The sequence below is a fragment of the Rhipicephalus microplus genome, chromosome 1, assembly GCF_043290135.1.
Source record: "Rhipicephalus microplus isolate Deutch F79 chromosome 1, USDA_Rmic, whole genome shotgun sequence".
NCBI classification, from domain to species: domain Eukaryota; kingdom Metazoa; phylum Arthropoda; class Arachnida; order Ixodida; family Ixodidae; genus Rhipicephalus; species Rhipicephalus microplus.
Window position 1 is genome coordinate 145,674,804 of NC_134700.1, and position 21,441 is coordinate 145,696,244.

Sequence of the window (21,441 nt, forward strand, 5' to 3'; positions counted from 1 at the left end):
AGTGCAGACGACCAGGTTCTTTTAAACGCAGCGTTAACAAAAATATCTTCTTGGTGTGCAGTGTGGCAAATGAAGAATAATGAAAAGAAAACGGTTGCTATGACCGTTACGCGCAAGCGGCTTCCTTTGAAACACTCGTATTCCATCAATGGTCAAAAACTATCGTTTGTTAAAACCTACAAATATTTGGGGGTTGTATTAAGTGCAGATTTTAAGTGGAATGAGCATGTTGCCTACATTGAAAAGAAAGCTTTACAGAAACTAGCATTTCTAAGACGTTCTTTGCGCAAATCTACTCCAAAGTTAAAATTAATTGCGTATAAAACTTCTATCCGTCCAATCCTCGAGTACTCATCTGTGGTTTGGGACCCTTATAGCCAAGTAAATATTAAAACACTTGAAATGATTCAAAGAAAAGCAATCCAATTTGTATATAATTGTTACAGTGCTCTTACATCACCCAGTGAACTGTTAAAAAAAGCTGACTTGGATACATTGCAGGCAAGACGGCAACACGATCGATTAAAGTACATGTTTCTGCTTTACCACGACAAGCTACGCATAGACAAGCACGCGTACATAAAAACGGTTCACCGCCGATCAACTCGTTCCGAGCATCCAAAAAAACTGAAGGAATATCTCTGTCTAACGAAAGCCTTTAAAAACTCATTTTTTCCACGCACTGTCACTGATTGGAATGCTCTTTCTGCCGATCTGGTGAACTGCGAGACCGTTCAGTCGTTCGTGGAAAAACTTAAACACCAGCAACCCACTTGACTTTGATCTTTCTTTGCGCTTCGCCCTCTGTTATTCCACCGCGCATCCTGAACAGGCTTACATTTATGTTCCACTTTCTATCACTTTTCTCATATCAATGCGTTGTATTTTTGAAATGTTGCCGATTTTTGAACTGTTATATGATGTTTGATTCTTAGTTCTGAGTGTACAGATGTTTGTCATCATAGTTTTTTTTTGTACGTGTACGCGTAAACCACTACAATTGTGTAAGTACTAGCGTTTTACTTTGATGCACTAGTTCTTGATGATGTCGCTTTACGTGACGTGTTTCCTTTCTGTTGTATCTTCATGTTTCCTTTTTTGTATCACTCACCCCTGCCTAAGGCCTCATGTGTGAGGCTGGCAGTACTTCTGAAATAAAATAAATAAAATAAAATAAATAAAATAAATAATGCTTAATGTACATACCAGTGGCTACTAAGGGGGAATGAGAGACAGGTGATTTCTGCTTTTAGTTAACGCGCACGCTACGAATTTTTTATTGTTCAACAATGCACAGAACAAATCTCTCACCGGCACCACCTTGGAGGTCAAAATGTAAGACTGTTTACACAGTACGACTACTACTACTTCTACGAAGGTCGAACATGTGCCGCTATAAGGAGCTTCGGCCCTAAACGTTTTAAACCACACCATAATGTTCCAGTGGGTGCCAAGCCACTGTGGAATCACAGGAAATGACATAGCTGATCACAATTCACATGCAGCACATCAAGAAAATAATATATCACTGCTACCTCTATCGATGAGCGATGCATGGTGTCTAATAAATAAGCTGAGCTGTCAACTGTCTAAGGAAACCTGGTTCAAAAATGGTGCGCGAAACTCTCTGTTTTATAACATTGATCCTGGTATAGAGTTTATTATTCCGTTAAAGGTTAGACGATCGGTAGAAACAGTCATTCATAGGCTTCCACTTGGTACAGTCTACACAAAGGCCTTCCTGTATGCAAAAAGGAAAGCTGGCAGTCCTACCTACTCATGTGGAGAAGCTCAAGAAGACGTGGAGCACATTCTCCTGCATTGTAAAAATCATGACGTAGCTCGAAAGAACCTTTTCCAAAAACTAAATTCTTTGGATAAGCGACCTTCATCAATTGCGAAAATTATTGGTCCATGGCCAAAAGGAAAGCTACAAGCCACTGCAGCACGGGAAGTCGTTGATTTTCTGGAGTAATCACAAATAGCTCACAAGTACTAAACAAAAAACAAATGTACTTCACTGTTATCCGCGGTATGTTTCAAAACAGTATTTTTGTGTTTCACTACGATATTTTTGAGAACACTTTTCTGAAAACAGTTCAGTATTTAGGCAACAAGATGATCTTAGACATTTAATTGAGCTTTCACGTTTTGTGTGAACACTTAAATTGGCGTGAATAATTGTGTTTTTACAAACTCAGTGTGGTGCGGACACATTTCCATGTAGTGTGGACATATTTCTGTGTGGTGGAGACACTCAGTGTTGAAAAACGTGAACTCATTGTGCAAGTGTTGCGCTATGTACACGTGTATAGCCTTGTGTTTGCTACAAAATGTGCGATGTCGGTTTTTGTGCAAGAGAAGAGGAGTAGCCGTAGCCACGCATTGGCACCAACCTCTTCTTATATACATTTAATTAAAAATTAATGTGCACTTCAGCAGCTGCTTCGCGAAAGACGGATTACGGCGAGCGTGGTGGCTCGGCGTGTCGATCTATCATGCGTCTTTGCCATAATTAATAAAGTCCTAACAACATAAGCAGGTTATATGAAGAATTATCAGTCAGGCTATTTTTGTAAGGGAGGAACCTAATACCATGAGCTGTGATGGGCAGTTCCTCTCTGGTCGTTTTTTTAGAATATCCCAAAAGTAAATTGCGTCACGACAACGAAAGAAACAATGCTCTATCATCTCATGTTGGTTGCAGAGTCTACAATTCACTATCTAAGACACATATATTGATTTTTATATCAGACACGTTTTCACTGGCAGAGTGGAAGTGTGCAGTTTTAAAAAAGTGATTTCGCTGAAGAAGATATCCACATTCTACGTACATGAGATAATGCATCGTGACCAGACAAAAGCGAACAAGGCATTCGATAAACGGATTCAGGGAAGATGACGTTCACAAATGCGGTGGTTAACTTTGTTCTGTCAATAGTACACAAATACTCTAAACTCAATCTGGCTTTCAAGAAATTGGCTGTATCAACCATTTCTTTTAGGAATCTCCACGCCGGCAAATTCTAAGCAACCCCTATTTTTACATGAATAAAACAAAGGCGGTAATATAGGCAGTTTCGAAGAACCGCTAAAAGAAAGGGGTGGCACACACCCTTGAAGTAAAAAAAATAACAACACCAGCTGTCGTACAAAGAAATACACCAGGCCGAGGCCACTCGATTGTCTCTTCTCACGCGTTCCCAACAAGAGCTCCAAATAAAGCAGGCAAATATCCTATGAAAGGCTTGATTGTGCACACGTGAGCGGTGCAACACCTGCAGAATATAGATAAGCTTTCACACAAGGAATATAGTACACGCTTTTGTCTGTCGCGAAAATGAAAAGCTCTCGTTCTTGCCATGTTGCGACCTTTCGACGGATTGTAGTGGTCGCCGCGGTCCAGTGTGAGCCGCTGTTACGATAGTTACCGAGAGGCACAGCGAGTTACCTCATAAGGTTCGCATTCCAATGAATATTTGTGAAGACACAAGCCTAGCCAAAACCCTCTACTTTTATCAAAATTTATCTTGGCACCAGTGACTTCACAGAAACGTTAAAGTAGTGTTGACTGCTTCTTGTACGCTAGGTTTATCAACACAAAAAAGGCAATATTGTCACGTCGCTCCAGGGGGTGTCGGCAAGATTTATTGACGTCTGAGCAACAGGGCTCTAACCAAGCGCGTTGGTTGGGCTTGCTTGCCAGAGCAGGGGGGGGGGGGGGGCACGCGCACTTCTTTCTTCTCTGTGGTGTGACCCTTCACCTGGGCATACGACCCACTACTAGAAGTTGGTGGCAATATTCCTCCTCAACAAAAAAAGAAAGAGCATCGTCCCGATGCTGCAAAGTTATTGAAAAAAACCAAAACAAGGTAGCTTAAACAATGAAAAAGGGCACCAATAATCAATTGTTAGACGCGATAAGTTCACCAATGATGAGGCAATTGTTGGAGCACAAATAAAAAAAACACAGGAAAAGTGGTCTTTTAGGAACGCGCAAAATAAGGCTTCATGCGCACCACGTGAACTATGTCAGAGGTCGGTTGTTTTCGTTGTGCCCATCGTGACGACGTAGCGTCCGGAACCACTTCGTAGTTTACGTCGCTCACGCGGCGTAATACTTTACACGGACCAAAGTATCTGCTCAGCAACCTTTCGGAGAGGCCACGGCGTCGAACAGGGGTCCAAAGCCAAACTTGGTCTCCCGGACTGTAAGATACGTCATTGTGACGTATATTGTAACGTCGTGCATCAGCCTGTTGCTGCTGACCAGTGTGTAGCCGGGCGAGCTGGCGAGTTTCCTCGGCACGCTCTGCAAATTCTTCTGCGTCAGTTGTTAATTCATCGGCGCCTTCACAAGGAAGCATCGCATCCAGCATCGTCTGAACTTCCCGGCCGTAGAGAAGGCGAAACGGTGTAAATTAGGATGTTTCTTGAAAGGCGGTGTTATAAGCAAACGTCACATAAGGCAAAATGCAATCCCATGTTTTGTGTTGGACGTCGATGTACATGGAGATGATGTTTGTGACTGTCTTATTTAGTCGCTCGGTTAAGCCGTTGCTCTGCGGATGGTAAGCAGTCGTCGTTCGATGCCTAGTGTTACTCAGTCAAAAAACTTCATGAATAAGCTGTGCAGTTAACGCTGTTCCTCTGTCGGTTATCACTGTAGATGGAGCACCGTGGCGCAGAACAATGTGGCACATGTAGAACTGTGCTACCTCAGAAGCCGTGGCTTGTTGTATTGCCTGTGTCTCAGCATAGCGGGTCAAATAGTCAGTTGCAACAATGACCCATTTGTTGCCGTCGGACAATAAAGGAAATGGGCCGAGAATGGCCATGCCGACTTGGTCAAATGGCTTGTGGGGTAGATCAATTGGCTGAAGTATTCCAGCCGGCTTGCTTGGTGGCGACTTTCGACGCTGGCATTCACGACAGCTTTTGACGCACTGCTTCACGGTCGCCGAAAGTCCGGGCCAGTAGTACGCCTCACTTACTCTGGCGAGCGTTCGCGAGTAACCTAGATGACCAGATGTGGGCTCGTCCTGACCCGCGGAGAGGACTTCGTCCCGCATGTCCTTCGGAATGACGAGGAGGTAAGCGTGGCTCGTAGAGCGGGCGTTTTTTTTTTGTACAGGACATTATCTCGGAGGCAGAAAGCCGTGACGACGCGAGATGAATGGCGAGGTATAATGGCGATATGTCCCTCCAGATAGTCGATGAGCGGTCGAATCTCTTCATCTTCTCGCTGGCGTCTGCTTAAGTCAGATGAGCTAAGGGCGCCCAAGAAACCATCATAGTCCTCTTCGTCGTGATTGACTAAAGGTATGGGTGCACGCGACAGTGTATCAGCGTCTTCATGCTTACGTCCAGACTTAATTACGATGGTAACATCAGATTCCTGTAGACGCAAGCTCCATCGGCCAGTCGTCCAGAGGGATCACGTATATTTACCAACCAGCAGAGGGCATGGTGGTCCGTCACCACTTTAAATGGACGACCATGGAGGTACGGGCGAAACTTGGTGATCGCCCACACTACTGCGAGACACTCTTTCTCTGTGGTCGTGTAATTCACCTCGGTACGGGACAGTGAGCGGCTGGCATAGGCTATGATTCGTTCTTTGCCGTGTTGATGCTGCACGAGCACTGCGCTGAGGCCGATGTTACTGGCATCAGTGTGCACCTCTGTGTCAGCATCATCGTCAAAATGCGCAAGAACAGGGGCTGACTGCATCCGCTGTCGTAGCTCGGCAAAAGCAGCCTGTTGTTCAGTAGCCCATACAAACGGTGTGTCGTCGCGTGTAAGGTGAGTCAAGGGTTCCGTTATCTTCGAAAACCCTCTAATAAATTGTCGATAGTAGGCGCACAAGCCCAGAAAGCGCCGAACAGTCTTTTTGTCTGTAGGATGCGGAAACGTGGCTACAGCGGCAAGTTTGTCGGGGTCGGGTCATACTCCATTCGCATTGACTACATGTATGGCCAAGGAATTTGAGCTCTTCATTACCAAAGTGACACTTCTGCGGTTTGAGTGTAAGATCTGCTGATTCAATAGCCTGTAGCACACTCCTCAGGCGGTCAAGATGTTGCTGGAAGGTTTCAGAAAAAACGACAACATCATCAAGGTATACGAGGCAAGTTTTCCACTTCAGACCAGCAAGCACAGTGTCCATCATTCGCTGGAAGGTTGCGGGCGCTGAGCACAAACCAAAAGGAAGGACTCAAAATTCATACAGGCCATCAGGGGTAACAAAAGCCGTTTTCTCACGGTCTCGCTCGTCAACCTCAATCTGCCAGTACCCGCTTTTTGAATCCAAAGAGGAAAAATAGTGGGCGCGGCGTAATCTATCTAACGAGTCGTCGATGCGTGGCAGCGGGTACACGTCCTTTTTAGTCACGCTGCTCAGCTTCCGGTAATCGACGCAAAAACGTAGCGTTCCGTCTTTCTTCTTGACTAAGACGACCGGGGAGGACCACGCACTGTTGGAAGGCTCGATGATGCCATCGTCAAGCATTTCTCGAACTTGCGTACGAATGGCTTCTCGTTCCTTCGCTGACACACTGTAAGGCTGTTTGTTGGTGTACTAGGTGGGCGTCGTCGTAAGTGACGATTATGTGCCTAGTGATTGAAGTCTGGCGCACCTTAGAGGAAGCAGCGAAGCATGACTTGAATTCAAGCAAGAGTTTTCGCAGTGCTGTCTGGTTTTCTGGTGTGAGGTTAGAATTAATATAGATATTGTTTAGAGACGTATCGGCGGCCTCCACTGCGTCCGACGAGAAGCAGACGGGAATGGTTCCTAATTCATCTGCAAATGCTAACGAAGTGCCACGGAAAAGGTGTCGGTGTTCGTTGCTGAAATTTGTAACGAGCAGTTGAGATCGGCCATCACGTAGCTGTATGATACTCTTAGCTACACAAGCACCTTAAGTCAGCAGGTGTTCGAAATTACTTTCTGCAATCGCTTCACCATTTCGCAATCCACAGCATGTGACGTCGACAATAACACTGGCTCTTGGAGGAAGTGTTATACTTTCAGCAGAAACGCGAAGAACGTCGGCACGTTGTTGGTCGTCCTGCTTCTCGATTTCTCGGTCGGATGAGAAGGTGATGCGATTCACTTGAAGTTCAATGACAGCTCCATACTCCTGCAGGAAGTCAACATCAAGAATAACGTCGCGTGAACATTCACGGAGCACAAGGAAACTTCCTACAAAAGTATAACCGCCCACCCGAACTCTACTCGTGCAGGTTCCAAGCGGAGCGACGGTGTGGCCACCAGCCGTTCGAATCACGGAGCCATGCCAGGGCGTGATTACCTTCTTTAGTAGTCTGGTCGTTTTCCCGCTTAGTATCAAATAGTCAGCCCCGGTATCGACTAAAGCACCTACTGGATAGCCGTCTATCAGCACCGGTATATCCAGAGAAAGCCGCACATATCACTCAGTCGAATCTGCACCCTTTACTGTTAGCGTCGATCGGAGGCCTTCAGCAAGTCGACTGCAAGTGACCTCTCCTCCAAGGGTCGCTTGCGTTAGTTTTCCCGGCGGGGACCGTGCGCCAGCATGGCGCTGTGGCGAAGATGAAAAGCGCCTCGGTGACGGTGAGCGCGGCTGCCGTCCAGAAGGCGGTGGCATGCGGTGTTGAGCCACGTAGTCCTCAATGTCCCGGGGTTGCTGGCCATACCGAGGAGACGCTGAATATACTGAAAAGCGGCGCAGCCCGAGGCGGCGGTATGGACAGTGGCGGTACAAATGGTCCGCTTCACCGCAGTGGAAGCACAAAGGTTGGCGATCAGGAGTACGCCAAACATCAGATTTCCGAGACGAAGCACGTCTGTCGTCAACGTAGTGTGCTGGTTGTTCCGCAAGATGCACAGGGCTGGCGTAAACGAGGGGTGGGGGCGTGCGTGTGTTCTCGTAGTACCGTAAAAGCTGTGCTGACTGAAGTGAAACCGTAGGAGGTGCTTGAACAAACAGCGGGAAAGAGGAAGCTGGGCGCTTCAAGGCTTCCGCATAGGTCGCGCGGTGGTAGTCAGCCGGGGCGGGTGTGGCGTTATCCAGACTCACAGGGTCACGAAGGGCATGATGCAGCTCGTCCTTGACGATACTTGCAATAGAACTCACCGTAGGTAGTGGTGGTGTGGCAGCCTTTTGCAGTTCCTCGCGTACTATAGAGCGGATAAGGTCGCGCAGACACTCGGTGTTGCTCCCAAAAGCCGTTAGAACTTGAGCAGTGGGCGTGTTCACTTGCCGCTTATACAGTGTGGATCGATGCTGAAGCATCTCTTCCATTGTGACGGCTTCGGACAAAAACTCGGCGACCGTGTTCGGAGGGCTCCGTACAAGGCCTGCGAAAAGTTGTTCCTTAACTCCCCGCATCAGGTGACGCACCTTCTTTTCTTCTGTCGTACTCTGATCAGCCCGTCAGAACAGGTGCGTCATATCTTCCACATAGGTCAATAGGTCATTGGCATCTGGATGCGGGCCTGGATCGTTCGCTCCGCTCGTTCGTGGCGATCAGCACTTCTGTAAGTATCCAACAGCCGGCGGAGGAATTCGGGCCACGATGTCATCTGTTCCTCATGATTCATGTACCAGGTACGTGCTCCATCCTCCAAATAGAAATGCACACGCCGTAGTTTGGCCGCATCGTTCCAGTCGTTCAAAGCAGCCACGCGATCGAAGTCGACCAACCAGTCCTCGACGTCTTCGAGCTCAGTGCCATGAAACGGTGTCTGAACCTGTGGACTTTCGAGGGTGTACCGAGTCACCGGGGGGTTTTCCGTACCTGTTAAAGTGGTTTGAACGGACGTGCTCATCATACTGGGGTGAACTGTAGGGTCAGCTTCAGGTGGCAATCCCCTGATCCTGCGGCTTGTCCGATGAACGGGAGTGTTCACTCGCACTGGGCTTGTGGTGTCGCTTCCAGGAGGGGCCTTAAACATCCATGAGAGGCTACCCCGCACCTCCACCAATTGTCACGTCGCTCCAGGGTGTGTCGGCAAGATTTATTGACGTCTGAGCAACAGGGCTCTAACCAAGCGCGTCGATTGGGCTTGCTTGCCAGAGCTGGGGGGGGGGGGGCGCGCACTTCTTTCTTCTCTGTGGTGTGAGCCTTCACCTTGGCATACGACCCACTACTAGAAGTAGGTGGCAATATCATCTGCATAAGCTAGATGTTTAACTTCCTCAGCAGCATATCGGTAGCCTTTTATGCTAGAATTTAAAACACACCTAAACATAATGGTTCCAGATAAATTGCAAAAAGCAAAGGCGAGAGTGAACATCTCTGACGTACAGATGAATTTAACTTTAATATATTAAACATTGTGCGATTTACAATTAGCCTGGCTAAGCACCTTTTATAAAAAAGTGAAATGCCATTGTACACTACATCACCCCATTGCATGTGACTTAGAAGTCGGAACAAAAAAATGCATGCTCTACCTTATCAAATGCTTTTTCAAGGTATACTTGAAGGAGAGCTACTTGACACATGCTGCCGTCAATGCACTTATGGACTGACCATGCAATATGAATGTTTGGTGTTCTCCTACACATTTAGTAATCGCTGTCTGTAGTCGATTTGTAAGCAGTTTCGGAATATTATGTAGTCAACGTTATATAACAATATAGGCATTTATCCATTAACTCTAATAACTTGATGATCAGTACTTTTTGGCATCAATATTGTATGGCCTCTTATAAAAAGGAGGAAGCTCACTACGTTCATATATCTCTTTAAAAGTTGCTCAGAGAAAGGTGTCGAAAGTTACTGAAATGCTATGTAAAATTTGCCACTAAGGCCATCTGGGTTAATAGTTTTGTTGTTCCGCAACGTTGTTATTCGAAATCTAATTTCTTCCTTGGTTACGGGCCCATATACATTGAGTCTGTCATCATCCTGTAAATAAGGCACAAGGGCGATGAAGTGGTCAGCTTCTTCCTCATTATTCTCCCGAAACTCAATCGCGGCAAACTTTTGTAGTAGTATTCAAACACACTGCAGCTCTTAAGTCACATGTATCTGTGCAAAGAGTACCCGGTGACTCAATTTGCAGTATCTCTTTAGAAAGTGCATATCTCTTTTATTCCCCAAGTGATTTTCCAATGGGCTCCTCCTCAGTGAAATATGTAACACGGGAATGAAACATTTCGCCCCAGTATACACCTGTGTCGTGTTTTTGTATCTGTGCTCGAATCGCATTTATCTCATCTACGCACGATCCCGGCTGTTGATTTTCGAAAATATGGAGTTTATGAAGTAAATCATAAAGATAGCGTTTTTAGCGTTTTCTTTTGGAGCTATTTCATATGAAATGCTAATCACCTGACACTTAATTCTTTCTTTGAACCTTTCCCATTGAGCAAATATTGACAGCTGTCGACACTGTGTTACCTCTTGTACCAGTTGTTTTACTATTTTTACAAAACGATCCTCGCGCAAAAATGTACGTAAGCTTCCATAATACCAGTTCAAAAGGATCTTACGAAAATTTTCAGAACACCAAGAAACGGTGACCAAGCACTGATCTGTAAAATAATATGGGCTTCGCAGCATACTTATGAGTGTGAGACTATAGGTCTATAGACACGTACACACGGTCAAGCCGAGCATGAGAGACGTACCTAAAGTGCGTAAATTTCACCGAGGAAGGTGCATGCGCTTTCACATCTATTAAATTGGGGTGATTCATCAATTTCCGCAGTAAAGTTGCACTTGCACGATAATGATTTGCTGTATATCAACAATCTCTTGCGCAGAAAAAACAATTAAAGTCTCTAAAAACTATAAAAATTCTGTCAGTTTTTCGCAGTGAAGTTAAAGAGAGTAAAAAAGCACACCTGTTATGCACTTTGGAGGGAGCATAGACATAGAGAGACCTCCAAATATGTAAATGTAAAAAGTCAACCGATTAAGGCGTCTTTTTCCATCAACAAGCAGCGACGTCAAAGTATGATTCAAGTGCTTTCTAACTAATAAAATCATTGAGCGAAAGTATCACGTGCTTGGCTGAAGTATAAATCACTATCTAGAAGAACTTCAAGTGCAAGATTGGTGTCACGAGCAGCCGAAGTCTTAGCCTCTTGCACTACACCTACATCTACTTTGTTTTGCTCAAGCGCGTGGCAGAACTGCCACTGATGCCTTACATTCCTCAAACCACGTACGTTGAGTGTCTCTAGGCACATGGGAAAAGTTAGCGTGGTAGTCATTTCGTTCTCTTACATTTGTTGGTCACCTTTAGCCACAGCGCTACCTGCAGCTTTGCCACCTTTGCACTTTTAAGGAGCAATTTCTTGAGCACGCTTGAATAGGTGGCGCTTCACTCAGTCTCCAAAGGAGGTGACATGCAGCACATGAAGACAGTTGCTCTGTCGTGTATTCATGGTGCAATCGCTGTTGCTCATCGGTGACCGGTGCCTGACGCTTCTTGTCCGACTGCTGTACATTGCTTCTTTTTGCTCGTTGTCAGGAGGCTTGTTGTCAGGGGGCGAGTTTCTGTTTCGCCATGCTGCTTGAACACGTAATCACCCATAAGGGGCTCATTTGATACTGGCCGACTCCTATGATGTCTGCGGTGATCACCACTTCAAGCAGCGCGTCAGGGAGGTCTAGAGCATAATACGGCCTACCGTTCAAGTGGGCATGAAGGAAACACTTTTCGAAATGTTCTTACCGGTTGGTAGACATGGCAGGACGACTTTTTAGCTCGAGTTTTCTTCATCAAATCAAGTGGATGATCCTCGGCCATTGGCCGACACGCTGTTACCAGCAGAGAGCATTTTCGAACACAGCCGTTAAGTGAGGCTTCTTGCTTACTTGCTTGCTTGATCCTTTCTTGTGGTTCTCAGCCGCTAGGAGATATTGGCCAAGAAGTCGGCGGTTAATGTAAGTGAATGCCTTAAGATTATCCAGGCTAGAGAAATAGGATTACTTTTTTTAGACTTGGCGAGAATATTTTGGATAATGTTAAAAAAGTGAAAGCGAAGAAATATTAGAATTTTTTGAATACCTGAGGTGTAATCGTTATATGATTTTTTTTTCTGAACATCGAGTGATTGCAGTGTGATAGTTAAATATTAAATGTTATATTCGCTAGTAAATACCGAGAGCTTATGAATGGCTTAGCAAGGTGATCTTCTCGTGTCGCATGGAAATTCGCAGAGGGCCCCACAGATGTTCCTGTCGCTGAGTTCTAATGAATCTGCACCGAAGGACAAAATATTCAGAGTAGTAAGTAAAATTTCTGTTTTTGAATAAAATTTCGAAGCAATTTTTTCTTTGACAAAACAGTGGCATGTGAGAAAAAAATGGTCAATATTTTCAGGTTCATTAAAGCTTTATACGAGCCTCTAAACCAACGTGCGCCCACCATGTAGAGTAACCTGGTCTAAATCCAATCTGGCTCGTACTGAGTATTGCATTATTCGTTATGAACTTCATAAGTCTCATGTAAAGTATTCTTTATATTAACCTGACTACATGTGATGTTAACGCGATTGCCCTAATGTTATCTATTTGCATGCCTAGAGCCTGTTTTTTTAAGAAGCGGTGTTATATTTGCAAGTCTCTAGCAAGGAGGTATCCAACTATCTTCAAGTGAATTATTGACAACATTAAAAAAATCTTCAGGAGAGAGGTCGAATAATATTTTTAACATTCCAGAAGTGACACCATCCCTGTGTTTGGCAGAATACGAACGACGTACGCAAGTTCATCCCTATTTACTTCACTTAAATCATTTTCAGTTGAAGCTTTTACAAACTTTATTTGTGTTTTTGATGTAAATCTATTCTCAAATCCTAATGCAATTCCAGCTAATATATGTTCCAACTCTTTTGGAGAAAGAATAATTGGGTCAATATTCACGCGTGCTGCAATAGCCTTACGATTACGGAGAAATCTGAATAGAGCTTTCTTGTTGCCGCTCTTTGATAGATAGCTATAACATTTTTGTTCATAATTGTCTTTCGCTAATGAAACTGTACCCTAAACGTAGCTGTAGCATATAAATGATTTCTCCAATTAGTAGAGCATTGGTTGCTAAGTAGTTTTTCCCATGCAGCTTTGCGGCTTTTATAATGTATAGCACAATCTATATTCCCCCAGGCAGATATAAATTCTCGTTTTGTTGAACATATAGTCAACTGTAATTTTTAACTATACGCTTTAGAGTGGAACAAAGGCTCATAGCTTTAACATTTGTTTCCATGCTGGGCAAGAAAGACAACGTTGATTGTGTAATCTTTTTAAATTTAAAGTAGTCCACAAAACTTTACATCTGGTGGTCTACTGTCACTAAAGGAATGCTGACTTCAAATACCATGGGGCAGTGATAACTACTTGTAGTGGTATGAAAAACAGCCCAAGGCTGTATAGTCACATTTGAGCTAGCAAATGTTAAATCTAAGACGAACCTCTAATTACATCGAACGAATGTGGGAACTCTGGAATTCAAACAAATAAGATTATTTCGACTAATTCACTTCCACAACAGCTTTCCCGATAAATCAGCGCAGAAACCTCACGACACGTCATGGGAATTGGTCTCCCGCAAATAGTGTACTGTTTCTGCAAAAACTCACAATCATATCAAGGGTTCTTTTATCTCGAATCCCAGCTGGAAAGTAGTTATTGACTAGAAATAGTGGCGCGCATCCGGGAAAGTAAATTTCCAGAGCCAATACATAATATTTGTGCGGTATTCGTGTGTAAACTGATTGTACTTTAGGACAAATTTTAGATGATATGAAAAAAATATCCTCCACCACGTGAGTCACTGTCCAGTAAAAACCACTGATAGTTTTCTAGATCGAAGTTTTGATCAGTTGACAGCCAAGTTTTTTGTAGCTATATAATGTCTGGAGATTGTTGAGAAATTAGTTATAATGAGTCTGTTCTTCCTCTGCTTGTAAAAAGAACTTCATCTGCTTGGAAATGTAGTGAAAGTTGCTTGCATGCTTCACAAACACAAGCATTCTGTATATATGCTTCACAATGCAACATACAATATTGTAGTAATATTGCTTGGTCAATCGTTCATTGCCAACGGGCATCAGAATATGTATTTATCATTATGGCTCCATGATTGAAGGCCGGTACCGCACTACAAAAGATACACACGCTACTTTGCCTATTTTCTTAAGGTCACGTAGTGGTGCATAGAAAATTCAAAAAAGTTTCATGCACTAATTGCTTGAAGTACGCAATACGAACAGGATGTCGCCATCACGTTCAACTCCTAAAGGCGAAGCTTTACCGTTTCCAAATTTTTTTCAATCAACAGGTACGGAAAAAAGGCATGGTTCCGCAGCATTGTAACGGCTGACCACTCTGACGACAGCCCCTACTTACCGCAAGACATCCTTGAGCAACAACAGCTGAGCCATGAAAGAGCAGTGTACCACACCCTGCTCTAACCAAGCGGAACTCTTATGACTGGCGTCGTATACACACACATATTCGAATCTCTTGTTTAAACAAGCATATAACCCCACAATTGACCGCGATAGCTGCCTGTGGTGCATAGGCCTACTCTCGCCCACATAACTTGGGAATGTCAGAATCGGCCAACCGAAATTGACTCCTCGCAAATAGCCGGCAAGATTTCCGGAAGGGAGCCGTGAGAGAATTCACTCGCCAGCGAGGTTTTGAAGGTACAACTAGCGCTCCTCGACCAGGCGCAGCAGGCCGCTCAAGCCAGTGGAGGTCTTGAAAAGGGGCCCAACTCAAACGCGCCCCATAATTCATTTCTTTTAAATGCGAAGCATTTCTTAGTGAACTTCGGTGACTTTGAGCATATCTGCCTGCCCATCTAGTTGTTTACAATTAGGTGCTCTCATTGTCACCCCCTTAACTTGGCGTGAAGCAAAATTGGCATGGGAGGATAAAATGGTTTGAATAATATGACGCCTTGGTCAAGGCATGAATAAAGTGACAATCCCGTCGCGTACGTCGTTAAAAACATTTGCCAGACAGTGGCACATACCAATAAGAGGGTATGTTTCGCTGGTATGCGTTTATGTGCAACAGGTGAATGACACATAGTATCTAACCAGGATCGACGAGAACACACATGGGTAATTTTTATGCATGATTGTTAAGAAATAACCCGACATTGGTAGCACCGACTTGACGAAAGCAAATAATTAATTTTAGGGTCCCAGCTGGAATCGAACCCAATCATTCTTCATGGCAATGATGCATTTTACCCCAGAGCAACGCCATGTATTGGAACTACTTTTCAAAAAGACGCTAATCTTCATGAAACGTCAATAGTGGTTGTATTGCTACCTACCCAGTTTTTTAAACCTTACATATGTACTTCTTTGATACAGTCGTCATGCTAGGTTAACGTCAATTGTGGTTAGTTGATTTATGCGCTGAAGTTGATTTATGTAGCAGTGTGCAGGGCCTGCACCCTCGCGAGCATGAGCGCTTCATATCAGTTTCTGATGTTTCTCTAATACGCAGGTTTTAGTTGGCATCGTTGCGCGAGTGGAAACAAGTGGCTATACAAACATAGGCAACTCTTACATAGGTCTGTGAGTGCAATATTTTTACATATATTTAGCGTAATTTCATGACGTTCGCTCAATACAAAATTGCAACATGGGTACTTTCTTGCCATATGCTTCGCAAAATGTCTATTCCCAGGTACGTTGGATATACCAATTTTTTTTCAATAAACATTTGATATCTATACATTCATATTATTCGTGTCCAAACAGCACGCTCTTTTTCATAGACAGTGACTGCAGCTACCGAAGTGACCTTTGTGCTCTGTTTAATCGCTGTACATTCAAAGCAAACATGCGGTAGGAGCACAAGAGGTAGAAAAGTCCTGAATGAAGGGATGAGACCTGAGCACGAGCGACCCCACCCTTTCAGAGGCGCGTCTACTTCTTACCGCGAGTGGTGACGAACACACGCTGAAGCCGCCAAACTCAAGACCACTAGTGCTTTATGGTGTGTGTATAGTTAAAATAGCGGAGGAGTTTTACAGAGATCTGTACAGTACCCGAGACAACCACGACCTTAATACTATAAGAACTAGCAGTAACCCAGATGACACCCCACCAGTAATGATAGAAGAAGTCAGAAAAGCTTTGGAGAGCATGCAAAGAGGCAAAGCTGCTGGTGAGGATCAGGTAACATCAGATCTGCTGAAAGATGGAGGACAGATTGTGTTAGAAAAACTGGCCACCCTGTTTACGAGGTGTCTCCTGACGGGAAGGGTACCAGAGTCATCTTAATACATAAGAAAGGAGATGACAAGGACTTGAAGAATTACAGGCCGATAAACTTGCTCTCTGTAGTATACAAGCTATTTACAAAGGTAATTGCTAACAGAGTAAAGAAAACATTAGAATTCAATCAACCAAAGGAACAAGCAGGATTGCGAAAAAGCTACTAAACAATTGACCACATTCATAGTATCAATCAGGTAATAGAGAAATGCTCAGAGTATAACCAACCACTATACATAGCCTTCATAGATTACGAGAAGGCGTTTGATTCAGTAGAAATATCAGCCGTCATGAAGATACTGCGGAATCAGGGCGTAGATGAAGTATATATAAACATTCTGGAAGAAATCTACAGGGGATCAACTGCTACCATAGTGCTTCATAAAGAAAGCAACAGAATACCAATCAAGAAGGGTGTAAGGCAGGGGGACACAATCTCCCCAATGCTATTTACCGCGTGCTTACAGGAGGTTTCCAGAAGCCTAGAATGGGAACAGCTAGGGATAAGAGTTAATGAAGAATACCTTAGTAACCGGCGCTTCGCCGATGACATTGCATTGCTGAGTAACTCAGGGGACGAAACGGAACTCATGATTACGGAGTTAGACAAGGAAAACAGAAAGGTGGGTCTTAAAATTAATCTGCAGAAAACGAAAGTAATGTACAACAACCTCGGAAAGGAGCAGCGCTTCGAGATAGGTAATAGTGCACTTGAATTTGTAAAAGACTATGTCTACTTACGGCAGGTAATAATCGCAGAGCCTAACCACGAGATTGAAGTAACTAGAAGAATGAAAATGGGGTGGAGTACATTCGGCAAGCACTCTCAAAAAATGACAGGTAGATTGCCACTATTCCTCAAGAGGAAGGTATATAACAGCTGTATCTTGCCGGCACTTAGCTACGAAGCAGAAACCTGGAGACTTACAAAGAGGGTTCAGCTTAAATTGAGGACGACGCAGCGAGCAATGGAAAGAAAAATGGTAGGTGTAACCATAAGAGACAAGAAGAGAGCAGAGTGGATTAGGGGACAAACGGGGGGTTAAGGATATCATAGTTGAAATAAAGAAGAGGAAATGGACACGGGCCGGGCATGTAGCGCGTAGACAAGATAAGCGCTGGTCATTAAGGGTAACTAACCGGATTTTCAGAGAAGGGAAGCGGGTTAGGGGGAGACAGAAGGTTAGGTGGGCAGACGAGATTAAGAAGTTTGCGGGTATAAATTGGCAGCAGCAAGCACAGGACCGGGTTACCTGCCGGAACATGAGAGAGGTCTTTGTCCTCAAGTGGACGTAGTCAGGCTGATGATGATGATGATGATGATGATACAAAATAGCTCACCTTAACTCCCTTTATTGCTCATCTTTGCCTTGTCACCTAAATGGGTTAACTCAGTGTGGCTGACGCATTCAGGTGCAGGAGATGACGTCTTGTTCATCAATGCCAAAGTACCAAGAAGTTCTACAATAGTAAACGGTTCATCTACCTCAAAGGTGCTTGGCGACGTTAAATCTTGTGATGCACGAGATACCATTGCTAGAGCCACGGCGGTGATCTTAGAGCAGAAAGTCTCCACCATGTCCAGCTCACTACTGTTACGAGACAAAGCAACTGAGCTGAAGAGATTCAGTTGGGTTGGTGGTGTTTTCAGGCTACGAGCAATATTTCTGCTATCAGGCAATGCCGGTGGCTGTACCGTTAATGCTATGTTACGAATGTATACCGCTCTCTGTGAAGGTGTTCTATGTTACAGCATTCCTTCGATACATTAAATTTTTTGAACGAACATACAGGCACTGCCTGGAGTCCAGGCAAGCCCTGAGGGCATGCCTTGGCCTACCAAAGAACACATCAAGCATCGGAACCCTTGCTGAAAGTAGGCACATTTCAGCTCCTGTTTTTCTGCAGCAGAAGTTTCTTCGAGTCCACTTGCGTTATGCCACCAGAGCGCCGGATTATCCGCTTGCTTCAGACAGTAGTCTTGTGTGGAGCCTCCTCTCGCTACACTATCAGTGAGCATCAATGCATGCAGAACCATCGTGTAAAATTCCTTCGTGCACCATAGTCGCCTTTGTGCTTGGGTTCAAGAGCAAAAGAAGCACACCCGGACCAGGACTCAGACATTTCACTCTTGAGCATTTGGAAAACTGCAACAGAGCTCATAGTCAAATTTACACTGACGGCTTTGTAACGTCTACATCATCCGCCATTCGCATATGGATTCCATCTGCCAATGTCACCTTCTCTTCCACTCTCAGTCACTGCACCTCATCTACAGCCACTGAACAGGCTGCACTGCTGGTTGCCAGTAATTACATCATGGACCATAGATCCGAGTCCCGGGTCATCTTCACTGACTCAAGAGCAGCGCTGCAGTCGCTGAGGTCTCCATGCACACAGGACCAACTCATCACACGCCTTGTAAAGAAAAGGACGAGCCGCCGCACTCATGACGAAGCCGGCCCGTTGACCTCTTCTTTATTCCGACCACCACTCTGCCCCTAATGATGATATTACCACTCCTCGTCTTCCACATAATTTTCAACATCCTCCGCACCCCTACAGTGACGAATTTTGACGGAGAACATAAAATCGCACATGGGTTCCGTGTACACAATGTTCATCAATACGAGTCACATGTCGATCCTTGTATAGAATCATCCGGGTTTCTTTCTGCGCTTGGCTTTCCAGGGATGTTTACGGCGCTTGTTCCACGCTCTCACCAGTGGATGGGTCACTTTCGGTATATTGCTTTGCACGATCGGTTTCCTTGGGCAGGATGTTCCATTATGCAGACTCTTCCGCAAGTTTCTGGTGTAGCTGTTCCTCAGAACTTTTCTTGATGTCTTTCTCTTGCCTGCCCTTGTCTTGGGAGCATCAGCCCTTTCATTCTGCGTTGGTCTGGGCTGTCTCATTCGGGAGGTTGACGTTTTCTTGACATTCTGCATCTTTGCAAATAAATGCCGTGCCAACAACAGTCTCTCTAATCTTGACTTCGTTGGCTTACCCGAAGTGCCGTAGTTTTGATAAGTACTGGCAGTAGGCTTCCCTTTTCTTCTTGACTTCAAATTTGTCTTTTCTTGGTGAAATGGTCTTGATTTCCTTTTATCAGGTGTTTGGTTGCAGAGACGTGAGGACTGCAATACGGCAAAATCTGGCATCTTCGGCATGCAATCATCCTCGAGCTCTGGTGTGTCATCTTTTGGATTTCCTGATGCCTTCTGCTATTCCTTCGTACAAGTCTCTTCCAGCATGTGCACTTGAGTTGCTGTAACTGTCGTGTCAATTGCTTCATTGATAGTTTGCGCTGATGGAAGTTCTAAAGGCGTGGGTCAGTTCTTTGGAAATAGCGGTTGTTCTGTACGTGCTTAGATGCTCGTTATGGTGGTGACATCGGTGACTTTCCGGCTTCAGCACGTTCAGCAATTCATCGTGAGTCTGAGTTGTCTAGCTTCAGTAGAACAAAATTGCTGCTGAAGAAGCTAAGGTTAAATTGCGGCACCACAGATGAAGAGTCCACGTTAGCTTGTACTTATGTCGAAATTTTTTTCCTCATAGCCTCCAAGAGGGCTTGCCGAGCTTTAATACGTCCGCCATCTTATATTCCACTTTGACCTTGGCTAGAGTGATCTGGTGTTCATAAAGCTCTGCTTCCTTCATCTCTGCTTCTAAACGATCGATTTCTATTGTGTTTTCACCCTCCTTATCAATTCCCCTGAGAAGCTCGTACTGTTCAATCAAAATTTGGAGAATGTTGCGCAACTCACACATTGATGGGTGGTCTGTATGCCGTATGGGTTCGATATATGCGACGACCTGCGTGATGACCTTGCGTGTTTGACTGTGCCTTTCGTAGAGGGCCTCCGCGATGCGGTCTAGTGTCGGAAACAGGGGAGATCACTGGCCGGCCTTGTCACGAGGCGAAGTCGGAGCCAACACAGCATCCATCGCAGAAAGTTCGCACAATGAATATCTGTCACTTGTCGGGCTGTCGTTCTTCACAATCTTGTGCATATCGGGCAATCATCGCAAAGGGTGAGTCAGGACTGAGCCGAAGAAGACGTGAGGGCTCGCGTATCACGAGCCTCCAAATGATGCCTGCACTCACGGGGCTGCACTTTTATGGTGCGTGTCGTTGACCTATGAACTGTTTTCACTTCTGAGCATCGGGCCGTCGTCGTGGGCGAGTCAGGATGGAGCCGAAGTAGACGTGAGGGCTCCCGTCTCGCGAACCTCCGGACGATGCCTGCACTTACGTCAGTCCATGGGTGCTCCTAGTAGTCTTAGTGGCAACCGGAGTCGGGCTCTCAGGTAACAGTGGTGGTTAGCCCCGCTGCAGTGGTCTAGTGGCTAAGGTACGCGGCTGCGGACCCACAGGTCGCGGGATCAAATCCCGGCTGCGGCGGCTGCATTTCCGATGGAGGCGGAAATACTGTAGACCCGTGTGCTCAGATTTGGGTGCACGTTGAAGAATCCCAGGTGGTCAAATTTTCCGGAGCTCTCCACTACGGCGTCTATCATAATCATATGGTGGTTTTGGTACGTTAAACCCCACATATCAATCAATCAATCAACAGTGGTGGTTAGGCCTCGTACATCAGCTTTAGCCACGGTGGCTTCACAAAAGTCCTCGAGGGTGCGACTGCGGTCAAAATTCTTGAAGTGCGCTACGTTTCACCTCTGAAGGGCATTCATCCCGGGCTTCACGGCACCAAAATTCAGAGGAAACGACGAGCCGTCGTGCCCATGACGAATCCCACCCGTTGACCTCTTCTTTATTCCAACCACTGCTCTATGTCTAATGATGATATTACCACTCCTCGTCTTCTACACAATTTCAACACGCCTATGCAAGAAAGCCTGTGATCTCCATCATTGCATTGTTCTGCAGTGGCTACCTGTCCACTGCGGAATACAAGGCAACGTCCGGGCTGATGAGGCTGCCAAAGCTGGACATAACACTTCAGCAGAAATCGTCAAGACACCTTTCTCGAGGCAAGACGCAGCAACGCTAGTGTTAGCACACGCCTGGCGTCTCCAGTGATCCCTCTGGAAAGACCCTGGCCAACAGTATGGGCCTCTGTACAAGATCGATCCATCGTGTGCGTTCAGGATGCCGTTAAATCTCAACAAGCAAGATTAAACGTGTTTACACCGCATCAGAATAAACATTGAAAATACGAACTACTTC